At 43.7% G+C, this 12836-nt stretch overlaps 1 protein-coding gene across 15 annotated transcripts in view; it reads right to left on the bottom strand.

Moving 5' to 3' along the window:
• EPHA5 (EPH receptor A5) overlaps positions 1 to 12836 on the bottom strand; it is a 319537-nt gene that overhangs the window by 259729 nt on the left and 46972 nt on the right. The window lies entirely within an intron of this gene.

Consider the following 12836-nt stretch of genomic DNA (forward strand, 5'->3'; position numbering starts at 1 on the left):
CTGGTCCCTTAGGTCCTTCATTTAAAGCCACCAAGGGGCATATGGCAAGACTCCATATTGCTTGACGGTGAGAAGTAAGAAGCTAAAAGAAGAACCTGAAAACATGTTACCGCTCTCGGGGGAGGGTTGCCATATAAGATCAAGGACAGTAAGATGGGACAGGGGATCTCAAACTTTTTCAGAGTGTGAACCACATCCCAGTAGACACCTCCCCTCCCATGGGCTGCCTCATGGACTACCTGAGTTCCCATGTGGTGATTATGCCACATTCATGTGGCCGCCCAGTGACTTGCTTACATGGAAACGTAACATTAGGAAAGTACTGATGTATTTTAAACTGAGTCTTATGAGATCAGGGTTTAGTCCATTTGGAAAAATAATTCATCACATTGTCTCTATTCCCGCTTCATTTTCTCTCCCTCTCCCATCTATTTTATCCGTCTCTCGCTCACCCTACTCCTTTGCACACATTACTTTGTCACTTGGTCCTTCTCCCCTCCCCCACATCCTTCCCTGATGCATGGTCCCCTCCCCGCCGGGGCATTCCATTTCCATGGATGGGTCTGCTTCCACTGACACCCCATGCTGCTGGCTCTCAGTTACAGGCCCTGAGTGCAGCCGGCCTTAAATAGGAAAAGGGCTAATAAATTATTTTTTCCACATGTTTGGTACATACCCAGAGCTACAGTTTCCTCCCAAACTGTAACCCACACCATGAGAAAACCTCACATTTATCAAGACAATATTCTCAGCCATCCAGTTATATATTTTCCCAATCATATACTCCCCCCATAGAAACCAAAGGCATTCCACATAACCCATCAGAGTCCTACCTAAAACCAACCTCCAGCTCCCTCTGGGCCTTGCAGCCTGCTTGGAAGGCTAACAAACAGAGCGTGCCCGGTTAAATTATAACCAAGCAGCTGCAGCTGGACCACTTCCATCAGTCTCAGATATTGGCCTACATGGACCACTGCTCTTATCTGGTAAAGCAATTACTATGTTCCTAGGCTCCCTCTCGCCTCATGCGGCACTGTATACTCAGTCAACTGTGCCAGCAGCAATCCTGCAGCAGATCTTGGTCATCCATGGAAAGTGAGGGGCCTCGCCTCCACCAGAGATCTGTGGGGTTGGAGCCCCATGGGACTTAGGATGCAGGGTGGGCTGGAGCAGGGCACCAGACATTCCTCTCCCCATTGTCCCTTGCTGACCCTGAGGATATCCGAGTCATGATCAAGTTGGGAGTGGTTCCACTCTCTGCGGCTAATGCTGCATTGCATCCATCAAGCTCATAAAGGGGCCATGAGGAATAAGGAGTATAGAGATGACAACGAGAGGCCAGTTCTGCACATGCCAGCTTGGGGCTCTCCTTTCCTACAGATCCCTGGGATCTAACCTCTCCCACCCAACCCCATCTTCTCCTGCCTAAGATGGAACAGCTGCTGGCAAAGGAAGCTCCATGGAAACTCTTGCACCCTTAGCCATTCCTGAGGCTCTCTCCATTGCAAAGGAGGATCCAATCCGGGTTCATATCCCTTGCTTTGAACATTTGAAAGCCGCCGAGATAACCCACATGTTCACACCCACCCTAGAGTGAGGCAAATTCTGCCCTGGGTTATAGCAATGCAGCCACAGTGACTTCAGATAGCTTGCACTAATGCAAATGAGAGCAGAATTTGGGTACATGTGAATTCCTGCATTCAAAACAAACAGAAAACCCATTCCCTCCCCACAGGGAGCTGAACAGCCTGGTGCGTCACAACACTTCTGCGCTTTCAGGCAGATAACGTAGGGCAAGCTCTGTCATTTCCTTAGGAGCTGGCTACCGATCAATAGCCTCCAGCTCAACACTGGCAAGATACAAGCACTGCTTTCTAGCACAGAACTTTTCTCAGGCAAACTGCTCCTTTCCCCCCGCCTTTGCGATCGGGATTTTTATTCTGTGCAGTTATTCCAATTTGGGACAGTTGTGAACACTGTTACGAGGACACTGAACATCACTTCCAGAACATCACACTAGGGAAGGCACGTGACAATCCTACGGGTCGCAATTATTGCTAAATGGCAAGCGGTGTCTTCCAAATAAGGTGTAGGTATCCCCGAATTATTCTTTCATTAGTTCTCAGTTACTTCACTGTAAGACAACTTAGTCTGACATTGCTCTGTCTCTCAAGACTCATTTGAAATTGGCCTAGACCTTGGTTACCCTACCAGGTGTGCCACCTATTTCTGCTACCAGCCACGTAGCTCTAATGTCACTTGCACTAACCAAGTCTTCCAGAAGCAAAAGCAAAAACGTACCTTTTCAGCCATCTGCAAACTTGCCTCCAGCTACCGTATTAGAAAGTTCAAAAAACAGGAAATCTGTCCAAGCAGATTCTCCTCCGGTGTATACCCTGTGCAACCTCGCTGGGGTTAGACGAGGGGAAATCTTTATTGAAGAAAAGAATAATACATACCCTCCCGCACTGCAGAACCCTGTGGAAGTGATAACACAACTTGTTTCTGGGTGCTCCCAATGACTGCGGCAATGCACAGGCATAGACGCATTGAGCTTGCTTTGCCACCCTGCTAGTCAGGCAGACACCAATGCGCAGTGCTGCCGTGTTTTGCCATTTTATCATGAGGTTAAGGAGAGTTAATGCTATTCTTAAAGCCCCAGTTCCTCGGTCACGTGATTATGTGACAGGTTTCAGAGTAGCAGCCGTGTTAGTCTGTATCCGCAAAAAGAAAAGGAGGACTTGTGGCACCTTAGAGGCTAACCAATTTATTTGAGCATAAGCTTATGTGAGAATCTCAGCTTTCAAAATAAATAAATAAATAAATGAGAGATTCTATCCCTCCTGGTTTTGGAGGAAAACTTCAAAATAGGCTCAAAAACGAGGTGGCAAATAAAAAGAACCTGACATTTATCCTACGTATACATCTCATGATTTTGGGGGCCTGGCTCATCATTTTTGAATGCTGGGGTTGGGAGCCGTTTCTCCTCTCCAAGAAAGTGTGCTGCTTAAACTGGCAAACGCTCTGGATAGCAGTAATGCCCCAAATATGGTTTCTAGGCACTGCCGAGGTGATGGATGGAAACATGGGTGGCCAATCACAGGATTGCAAGGAGCACAGATGCAGTTGGCTTAAAGATCTGCAGGATAAACTATGTAGATCCCCAGACAAGATGAAAACATGCTGGCCACCTCTCCCTTCCATTTCAGAGCTACCACTCGCTCACTGGTCACGGGTTCCAGTTCAGAACAACGTAGGCATGTACTTAGCTTTAAGCACATAGTTCCCATTTATGCCGATGGGACTATTTGGCTTAAAGTTAAACTTCTGTGGAAGGGTTCTGCTAAACAGGACTAGCCATGGGGACTAGTGGCTTCCTTAAAGATATAGATCTACAGCAGCCTGCAGTCAATCCTGCACAACTTTGCACTGGAAGGGGAGTATATTGCATCCAGTTCTGGGCACCACATTTCAGGAAAGATGTGGACTAATTGGAAAAAGTCCAGAGAAGAGCAACAGAAATGATTAAAGGTCTAGAAAACATAAGCTGTGAGAGAAGATTGAAAAAAATGGGTTTGTTTAGCCTGGAAAAGAGAAGACAGAGAGGACATGATCAGTTTTCAAGTACATAAAAGTTACAAGGAGGAGGGGGAAATTTTGTTTTTCTTAACCTCTGAGGATAGGAGAAGAAGAAATGGGCTTAAATTGCAGCAAGGGCTGTTTAGGTTGGACATTAAGAAAAACTTCCTAACTGTCAGGGTGGTTAAGCACTGGAATAAATTGCCTGGGGAGGTTATGGAATATCCATCATCAGAGATTTTTAAGAACAGGTTAGACAAACTCCTGTCAGGGATGGTCTAGACTCTAGATAATACTTAGTTCTGCCATGAGTGCAGGGGACTAGACTAGATGACCTCTTGAGGTCCCTTCCAGTCCTATGATTCTATGATATGTGCCATCATGTTTTACAATATCCATGTGTTCCTTTACAACACACAAGCTACACAGGGTCTTACAGAGCTTTTGTTGATCCTGGACCTTTATATAAAAGCCGTCAAATCAGTGGCAAAATTCCCTTGAGTACAATGGGAACAGGAGCAATTGTAAAAGATTTTACAGAAATTATACAAGATCCTTAGGCATAGCAAAATTATATTTTTTAATGTCTATAATTTTGATGGACAATATCAATGTTTATTTGTCAGCTTTTAAAGATATTTATCAGTATAAATTTTCATTACTGTACAACATTACAGGCTTTAAGCATTTGGGGATTTTTTTATCATCAGTTTAAGTTTTTACAGCTGCAGAAAAATTATGATATGGAATGACAGTTGATACTAAGATCCACAAAGTTAATGCTTTATAACCATTAAAACACCACTTGTCAAAACCACATGTAAACATATCTACAGAGTTTATATGAAGTACATAAAGAGTTTCTGGCACTGCCTATCTGTACATTTCTATCACCATCATTAGAAATATTTTTATCGGTTTGTGTGTGCAAAGTGAAATCAATGTTTACCAATACAAATCAAATCCTTTCAACCCTAAAGTCAAACAGCTTCCAACCACTTTTTCCAAGGTCTGATATTAAGGAAAAAACTTTAGAACTCAGGAATTAACTTTCTTGTCTCTTCTTGCTGACAACACTTAGTTACGCCAAAGGGACATAATGCACAAAAGGCATACAGTAAAGAAAGGATCTAATCAATTTCTTCACTCAGGTAAGAATTTGGCCTAATTAAAAAAAAAAAGTGTGTAAAGACAAATAGTCAGCAGCAGAATATTTTATGGTGGTTTGGCACGTTCTCCTCAAGTTCTCTAGTTTAAAAGAAGAGAATATCAAAAATTGAGCTATTTTCCTAACCCTTTTCTGCCTGGTTGCACTTCTCTGATGGCTTTCATTAGAGCCACTCTGTTTATAGTCAAAGAAACAAAGCATGTGTAGTACATACTGTACTCAGAAGAAGGTGGGACCTAATCCATAGCCCACAGAAGTTAATGGGAAGCTTTCCATTAACTTCACTGTGGCTTGGATCAGGCCCCCAAAAGATTATTTTTCCTAAAGAAAGAAATCGGACACAAAATCTTTAAATTGAAAAGGGTGGGGGGAAGGAGGGGTGATAATGAATTTGGAATCCAAAACGCCTAGCATGCAATACACTCGAACTGGGTCACGTAATATTTTCACATCCAGTACACTGAGAGTCATAACAAACAACTTTATAAAATATTAAACAGTTGCAATATATACAATTTAAATTAAATAAAAAGATTGCAAAAGCTCAGGCCATGTTTTTTTTTTTTTTTAAATTTGGATTAATCTTCCCCAAAATGTTTTTTTTTTTTTTTAAATCTGGTAAGTAAGAACCGATCCTAAGTGCTTGATAAAACTTGTGTTCCATTTATAATTTCATGGCATATCAAAACTCACCCAGGGAAGGAGTTTAGCATTTCAGTCAGGACTCAGAAGGATGCCTGCAGCTCAGAAAACAGCCTGCAGCTTAGAATTCTCATTACCCTTCCGCTGCCATCCCCCACATTTCTCAGTAGCCCTGCTCTTTCAGCAGGAGATTCCTATTTTTGTGTAATCACTTCAGCAATTACCAACACTCCCCCGAGACTGACACCTTCAGACATGCCTGGCATTTCGGCAGCCACCTTGGTGGTACGCTTGTCCTTTGCTCCCAAGCTGCTTCTTCTAGACCAGTGTGGATAAAAAGGTCACGGCTAACACCAACACACTATTTCTTTTGCACGTTCCGACGAGGAGATGCACACAACATGATTTAAAGGCTGGGCACGGGATCCTGCAGGCAGTTGCACCGCAGGAAAGACAAAGTTGCAGCTACAAAGAGAGCCAACGCTACTGCCAGATGACAGTGCCTTGGGTTTCACAATTCGCTCAGATTCAGTTTGTCAGCCTCAGAGCTGATATCTATATTAACTAACGAATGCTCACATATTCCCTGCCATCTTTTGTGTGCTAGGTTTCAAAGGGAAAAGGTTTGCCTGGCGGAGAGCAGACTTAAATAAATAAAGAGAGGAATATATTCAAGTTCCCGAGTAAATTCTCACTGCGGCTGCTTTCAGGGGCTCTAACTGTACATAAGTGCATCTGAAAAGACATCTGCATCATAAGGGTGGCAAAGTAGCTGACCGAGAAAACAAGATTTAATCCACGTTAAAGGCTACCCAACTCCACGCTGAGATTTATCAAGGCAGGTTTTAACTAGAGACCTTCTTTTATGTCCCTACATGATGCTGAACTTTTGGACAACCCAAATTTAGCACAGGCTGGGGGAATGGTTCATGTCCCATTTCCACTACAACATGGAACCACGTTGTACATGGGTTGGATGGTACCCAACCAACTCGCCCCTCTCTGGGCATGTGCTGTACACAGTCTTTAATTACATGGCCACTTGTTAATTTTTCTACAAGACCTTTACAATATCGCCATCCCCAAATGTTCAAGTATTGTGAATCAGGTTCCTGCAAAAATCATGACTTTAGCTTAAAAATCATGAGATTAACGTCCCTCCCACACACACACCCTGAAATGTGGGGTTCTTTTTCTTTGCCTTCTGGTTTTTGAGTCTTTATGATGCACTGGGGTCAGATTTTTTAAAGCTTTTCTCCACAACCATAAGGACTAGACACTTACTTCTTTGTAATGTAAGATGGGAATTTCTCATAATCACATGACACCAGGAGCTGAGAGTTTAAAAATACAAAACATCACAAAATTAACACAAAAAGATTGCAAGAATTGGCAACAGGATGGAAGCATTAAGATTACGCAGACAACTGTAAATCTGGCCACTGAGTGCTTGATTTTATAACCTAAATATTCTTCGAATACACTGGGTTGTGGTGGATGTTCCTGCTGAAGCCCCAAGTCCCAGCAGGCAGCTCCCACGGGGCTGAGGCCCCAAGACCCCCCTCCACACATGACAGAAGCTCCTACCCCACCACACTGCTGCAGGGCAGAAGCCCTGAGCTACCCGTGCCCCAGTCTAGTAGGTGGAGAATGGGGTGGAGTGGAGGTGCGGGGGGCCCTGCGAGCTGCGCTTTAAGTGTAAAAGAGCCGAATGTGGCTCACGAGCCATGGTTTGGCCACCCCTGGAATAGATAACAAGCAATACAAATACATGCAGATTCTAGATGTCCAACATAGATAACAAACTATAATAATTTGCCAAAAGAAAACCCACAATAAGAAAGGATAGGTGTACAACCTCAATGTTTTTTTAAGGCACCTTCACCCTAAACTATAACATCTGGGAGATACATGCTCAGTAACATTACACGCAGGTGTTAACAATGAGTTTTTCCAGGAAGGTTTCTTCTGGTGCTTTAGTCCTGAGACCGAAAGCTTTGCTCTCACACTTTGCTTATTTATATGTGCAATCAAGGTTGTCAGAACCATAATCCAAATGGGAGGTGAACCCGGCTGGAGGTTACTGTAATCAAAACAAAAGAAGTGCCGGATCTCTAATCAGAGAAGGCTCTGACCTAGACCAAGAACAAAGCATGCTGAGTACATTACTGTCAACCCAAGCTTTAAGAAAAGAGAAAAGGTTTGAAAACCTGTGTGCACCTTCTTTGGATTAAAGGTACGATCCTAACAACAATTCAGCACCAGAGCTCAAATACCATGGTGATCAGCATGAGAGACACAGTCGGAAAGACAGTCCAAGCACATTACATTTCCTTGCTTATTATAAAGATCATTGCAGAACAATTAAATACATGACATAGTGAATGTGTTGCATACACCTGTTAGATTAATACACAAAAACTCTAGGACCAGATTTTCAAAAGAGCTCAGCCACACAGCAATGCCCATTTTTGGCATCTACACATGTGCCTGGATTTTCAAAAGGTCTCAGGGCCAGATTTTCAAATATCCCTAAAGATGCAAATAGGTGCCTAGTGGGATTTTGAAAAGTATTTCAGCAAGATAGGTACCTAACTCCCGGCTGTGTCTTTGAAAAGCTCATCAAAATTCAATGGGATTGAAGCATGTAACTCCCTTAGGCTCTGGAAATCTAAAATGGCCAGATTTTCAAAAGTGCTCAGCACCCATCAGCTCCTACTGGAAATAAGGGAAGCTGCTGAATACTGGGCATTTTGAAAATCAGTCATTTCACTTACGTACCTACATGGGAGCTGTGCTCTTAAAAATCTGCTTCCTGATTGGTGGGTGTTGAGCACTTTTGAAAATCTGGTCCATAATGCACAAAAAGTGACATTTAGCAAATAAATCTATTTTTCTAATATATATTCTGACATTTGAGTAAATAAATCTGTATTTGAATTTTTTAATATTAACTCTATGGGGGTCTTTGTAAAGCTTATGTTGAGAAAGATACTTTTCCCCCAAGAACAAACCTTACTTCTCCAAGCTTTAGCTCTTGCAAAGTGGTGAAATCACTAATCAGATCAACTCAAATTCTAAATAATTATCATCAGCTACCTCATATTTTCTGAGAGTGAAATTAAAAAAAATGGTTTTAAAGTTTCCAGTGAGAAAAATTAGTTAACCGAAGAGTGCATTTAATGAAAATAAAACAGATTATTAACCTTGTAGCTCTCCTTATGTTGCAGGCAAGACAGATATAGTTATACATACCCTGGCCAAACCAAATGTCACAGCATACAATCTGCAGGGCCAGATTATAGCAAGCCTATACAATGTATCAGACCTTGCAGAGAGTGTACTATTTTACCCCTGCTCTCTAATCTGTCCGAAGCTTTTCACACACACAATATTACATTCATGGCTTAGGCCTTAACAACTGCACCCATAAATCAATTTCAAATCTTGCATTAATCATCTTCCTGTAATCAGTGGCTATTCAGCACAAATTTACATCTCATTTCTGTTGGCCAAACAGCCACATTAGGCCTCGAAGCTTATTCAGGCTTAAATGATTATACTCCCCTAATAAACGGTGAAGTCCTCTCAGTCCGCTCGCCGTGAGCTGCATTAACGACATTCGGCAGAAGCAGAGGCCCGGGAAAGGCAGCATTGCGTGCAGCCAGCACCAGGTGCCTCCACAGCGAGCCACAGTGTGACTTCTCTGATACTCCCAGGCGGCAGGAAGAGGACGGTACGCAGCTGTGTACGTGTGCATGGGCACATGCACACTTGTGTGGGTCTGTGCCGGTGTGTTGTGCATGCACGTGGTAGCAAACATTCAGGGCTATATTGTGCCAATAAGGGCCTGCATAGATAAGGGAAATTTGCAATCTCAATACATGATGCACCCCCTCTCCCACCAGTGTAGACACAAGTGCAAAAATGGGCTCTGCGGTTTAATCCACTGATTTACTGGCAGTAATTCACACTAGTGCAAGCAGCGTTTTACACAAGTGTAGTACATCGACTCTAGGGCTTTGCACTGGTGTAGCTACTTGATAGAGGGTGTCTCTATAGTGCAATCATGGGGTGTGATTGCAGCTTGGATGGGGCCTGGAAAAGTAAAGCCGTGGCAGTGTGACCGTCAGCACAGGCCAGCCTCACAACTAGCTACCCAGGGTCCTGGGCAGCTGAAGCTCACACTGCTAGCTCACCAAGCTAGCACCCTTAAAGCTAGCTCGGGTATGTCAGCTCGAGCTGCAGTTACCCCCGTGACCACAGCATAGACATACCCATCGACACAGCCCTGTGTTGGGAGTAGGGCAGAACCATGCCCACCTCCAGCGGGTACTGAAAAGTATGCCTGTTCCTACTCCCCTTGCCAGGGCAATCGGTGTTTTGGAAGGGGGCTCTCACGTATCCCTCTGTCTCCCTTTAGGGGTGCACCTGTAAAATTACTCAGACAGTAGAGAATGACCCTTGCAATGGTACAGGGATCTTGACCTTTAGTAACTTGCCAATGTCACGCAACTGTGGGCAGAAACAGAAACGTTAAAGTAATTACTATTAGCGTTACCACAGTGCGCCGAGGGGCCCTGCTCATGGATCAGGTGCTAGGTGCTGTACAGACGCAGAAATGAAGTTCCGTCTCTTTCTAGCTATCCTGAGTGCCACATCTTTATCACTGGAGGACGTCAGAAGAAAAGCAAGGGCTGGATTTTCTGAAGAGCTCAGCTCCCACGGAGGCAGCTAAATGAGGAGGGCATGTTTTCAAAAGGGCTCCATACCCAGCAGCTGCTATTGAGAACAATGGCAACTGTTGGGTGCGTAGCTCTTTGGAAAAGCTGGCCTCAAAACCCGTCAGGCAGCTGTAACTTGTTCACACCACCTTTGAATCTGGTCCCACGTGGCTTTCTTTGATCAGCTTAGTGCAGGGTATTATATTTTTAATGGCTAACGCTGCACTTCCTTTCTGGATTGCCTTCACTTCATAGGTGTGACAGAGGAGATTATCACGTCCCAAAGGTTGTATGTAGCTAAAGCATGAATAGTTCAAGATGGGTTTTGCATGTTCTTTCCTGTGATCCCAATAATGAAGCAATCCATCTTGATAGAACAAAGAGCAATTATTTAATTAAAAGATCCTCAGTAATCTTATATTATTTAACTGATATAAAAGGCCTCACAGTGATTGTACATTCTCTTTCAGTAAAGAGTTGATTCACTGTACTGAATAACATCTGAAAATGAATGAGTTTGTTATGACTGCTGTTAAGTACTTACCCAGTGTAGGTGATAAATTATATATGAGTATGTATTACTGTTATTCCACAATCTAGTTACTTTTGTATTATTTGAAGCCTAATCCCCCCTTGCACTGCATCAGTGTAACGCCACTGAAACCCGTGGAGTTACACTGGTGTAAAAGAAGTAATGCAGTTGTGAATCCGGCCTTAAATGTCTCTCTAAATCTGGATGTGAAGAAACACGGGGCTATTTTATTTGATGATGGACACTTTATCCACTAACCCATCAGAGTAAGCATGTATTTATGAGATGTTTTATATCATAACCGTTATTTTTCCTGACCTGCAGTTGAATACAATCTCCTCTGACCCACTTCGGTCTAAAATGTTATTTAAAGAACCAACTGAACATGAGCTCTCTGTGTGATGCAGTGGCTAAAAGAACAATCCTTTGCTAACATTGTTACTGGAATGCTAAGTCCAGGGCAGGTGTCCACATTTTAGAAAGGGTTCAGAAAAGATCTACCGTGATTCAAGGTCTGGGAAACCTGGCTTGCAGGGAGATACTAAAGAAGCTCAATCTATTTAGCTAAGCAAAGAGTAGGTTAAGGGGTGACTTGATCACAGTCTGTAAGTACCTACATGGGGAGAAGATCTCCGATAATTAAAGATACGATTCTGTCATAGAAATCATGGATTCTGTGACTTTCAGGGACTTCCAGGACTTCTGGGGCAGGAGGCCCATGGCCCCATGGTCAGCACCCCTCAGGCGGGAGCAGCAGTGGTCAGCCCTTCCTGCAGGAGCAGCGGCAGGACCGGAGCAGCTTCTGACAGTCAGCCCTGGTTGCCGCTGGAGCAGGTGCAGTGGGTCCCGAAGAGTCACCAGAGGAGTGGCCTGCCCCAGGGCCACCGGAGCAGCGGTCCCAGGCCACTGGAACTGTGGTTCCCGGGCCACCGGAACTGCGGAGCAGCGGCCAGGGTTGGGTCAGCCCCTGCTTCAGGAGCAACTGCAGGCTCCCAGCAGTGCTCTGAGAGTCATGCCCTCCCCGCAAAGTATTTTTAGTAAATATCGGGGACGGGTTTTTTGTTTCCAGGAATTTTTGTTTACTGCTCGCGACCTGTCCTGGACTTTTACTAAAAACACCTGGGACAGAGTCATAACCTTACTGATAATAGGTGGCTCTTTAATCTAGCGGACAAAGACATAACAAGATCCAGTGGCAAGAAGCTGAAGCAAGACCAATTCAAACAGGAAATAAGGTGTAGATTTTTAGAGAGGGTAACTAACCATTGGAACAACTTCCCTAGGGATGTGGTGCATTCTCTATCACTTGAAATCTTTACATGAAGATTGGATGTCTCCAACAGAGATGCTCTAACCAATTACAAGATACTGAACTTCATGAAGAAATCACTGGGTGAAATTCTCCGGTATACAGGAGGTCAGACCAGACAATATAATGGTCCCTCTTCTGGCCTTAAAAACCATAAATCTATTAATCTTATAGCCTTTTATTTATTTGATCTAAAATGGCTATCTAAAGTCCTACACATTTGTTTCTTGGAGGTGGAAACACATGAATAGAGGCCTTACGTTACATGAGTCACTTCCACTCGTACAGCACTGCTCTCTTAACCTTTTACAATGTGTGTATGTCTGTGTGTGTGTGTGTGTGTGTGTGTGTGTGTGTGTGTGTGTGTGTGTGTGTGTGTGTGTGTGTGTGCTCCCTGCCAAGGGCCTGTGAATTTTTGCATGGAAGAGGGCTGCTCTCTGTTTGTTGTGTACGGGAGAAGTGGAAACAACCCACTCACCTACAAAACAATTGTGGGAAAACCCTGACATACTAACCTTTTCCCTACACCTCCAGCTGGTATGATTATCAGAGGGAGGGATGATCATGCTCGTATGTGTTTGTTACTTTTAAATCGACACATGCCTGCTGCTGCCAATTTCTGACAATTTTAACTTCATTCATTTTTGTATTTCAGTTTCTTTTACCACTCCTCTCTGCTTCCTCCCCCCGATCTTGTCAGAGTGGTGTCCAAAGTAGTTTATTAAAGACTCGAGTTTTTTATTACTATACACTCCTATTTTCAGTGGCATTTGAGTCACACTGACAATTCTCTCTCTACCTGGCCACTCTCCTGGTGGGCTAACAAAAATAATGATGGAGAAGAACCTTAGGCCTAGTTTACACTTCAAATTTGGATTGACC

This window comes from Lepidochelys kempii, chromosome 4, assembly GCF_965140285.1.
Source record: "Lepidochelys kempii isolate rLepKem1 chromosome 4, rLepKem1.hap1, whole genome shotgun sequence".
Taxonomy (NCBI): Eukaryota; Metazoa; Chordata; order Testudines; family Cheloniidae; genus Lepidochelys; species Lepidochelys kempii.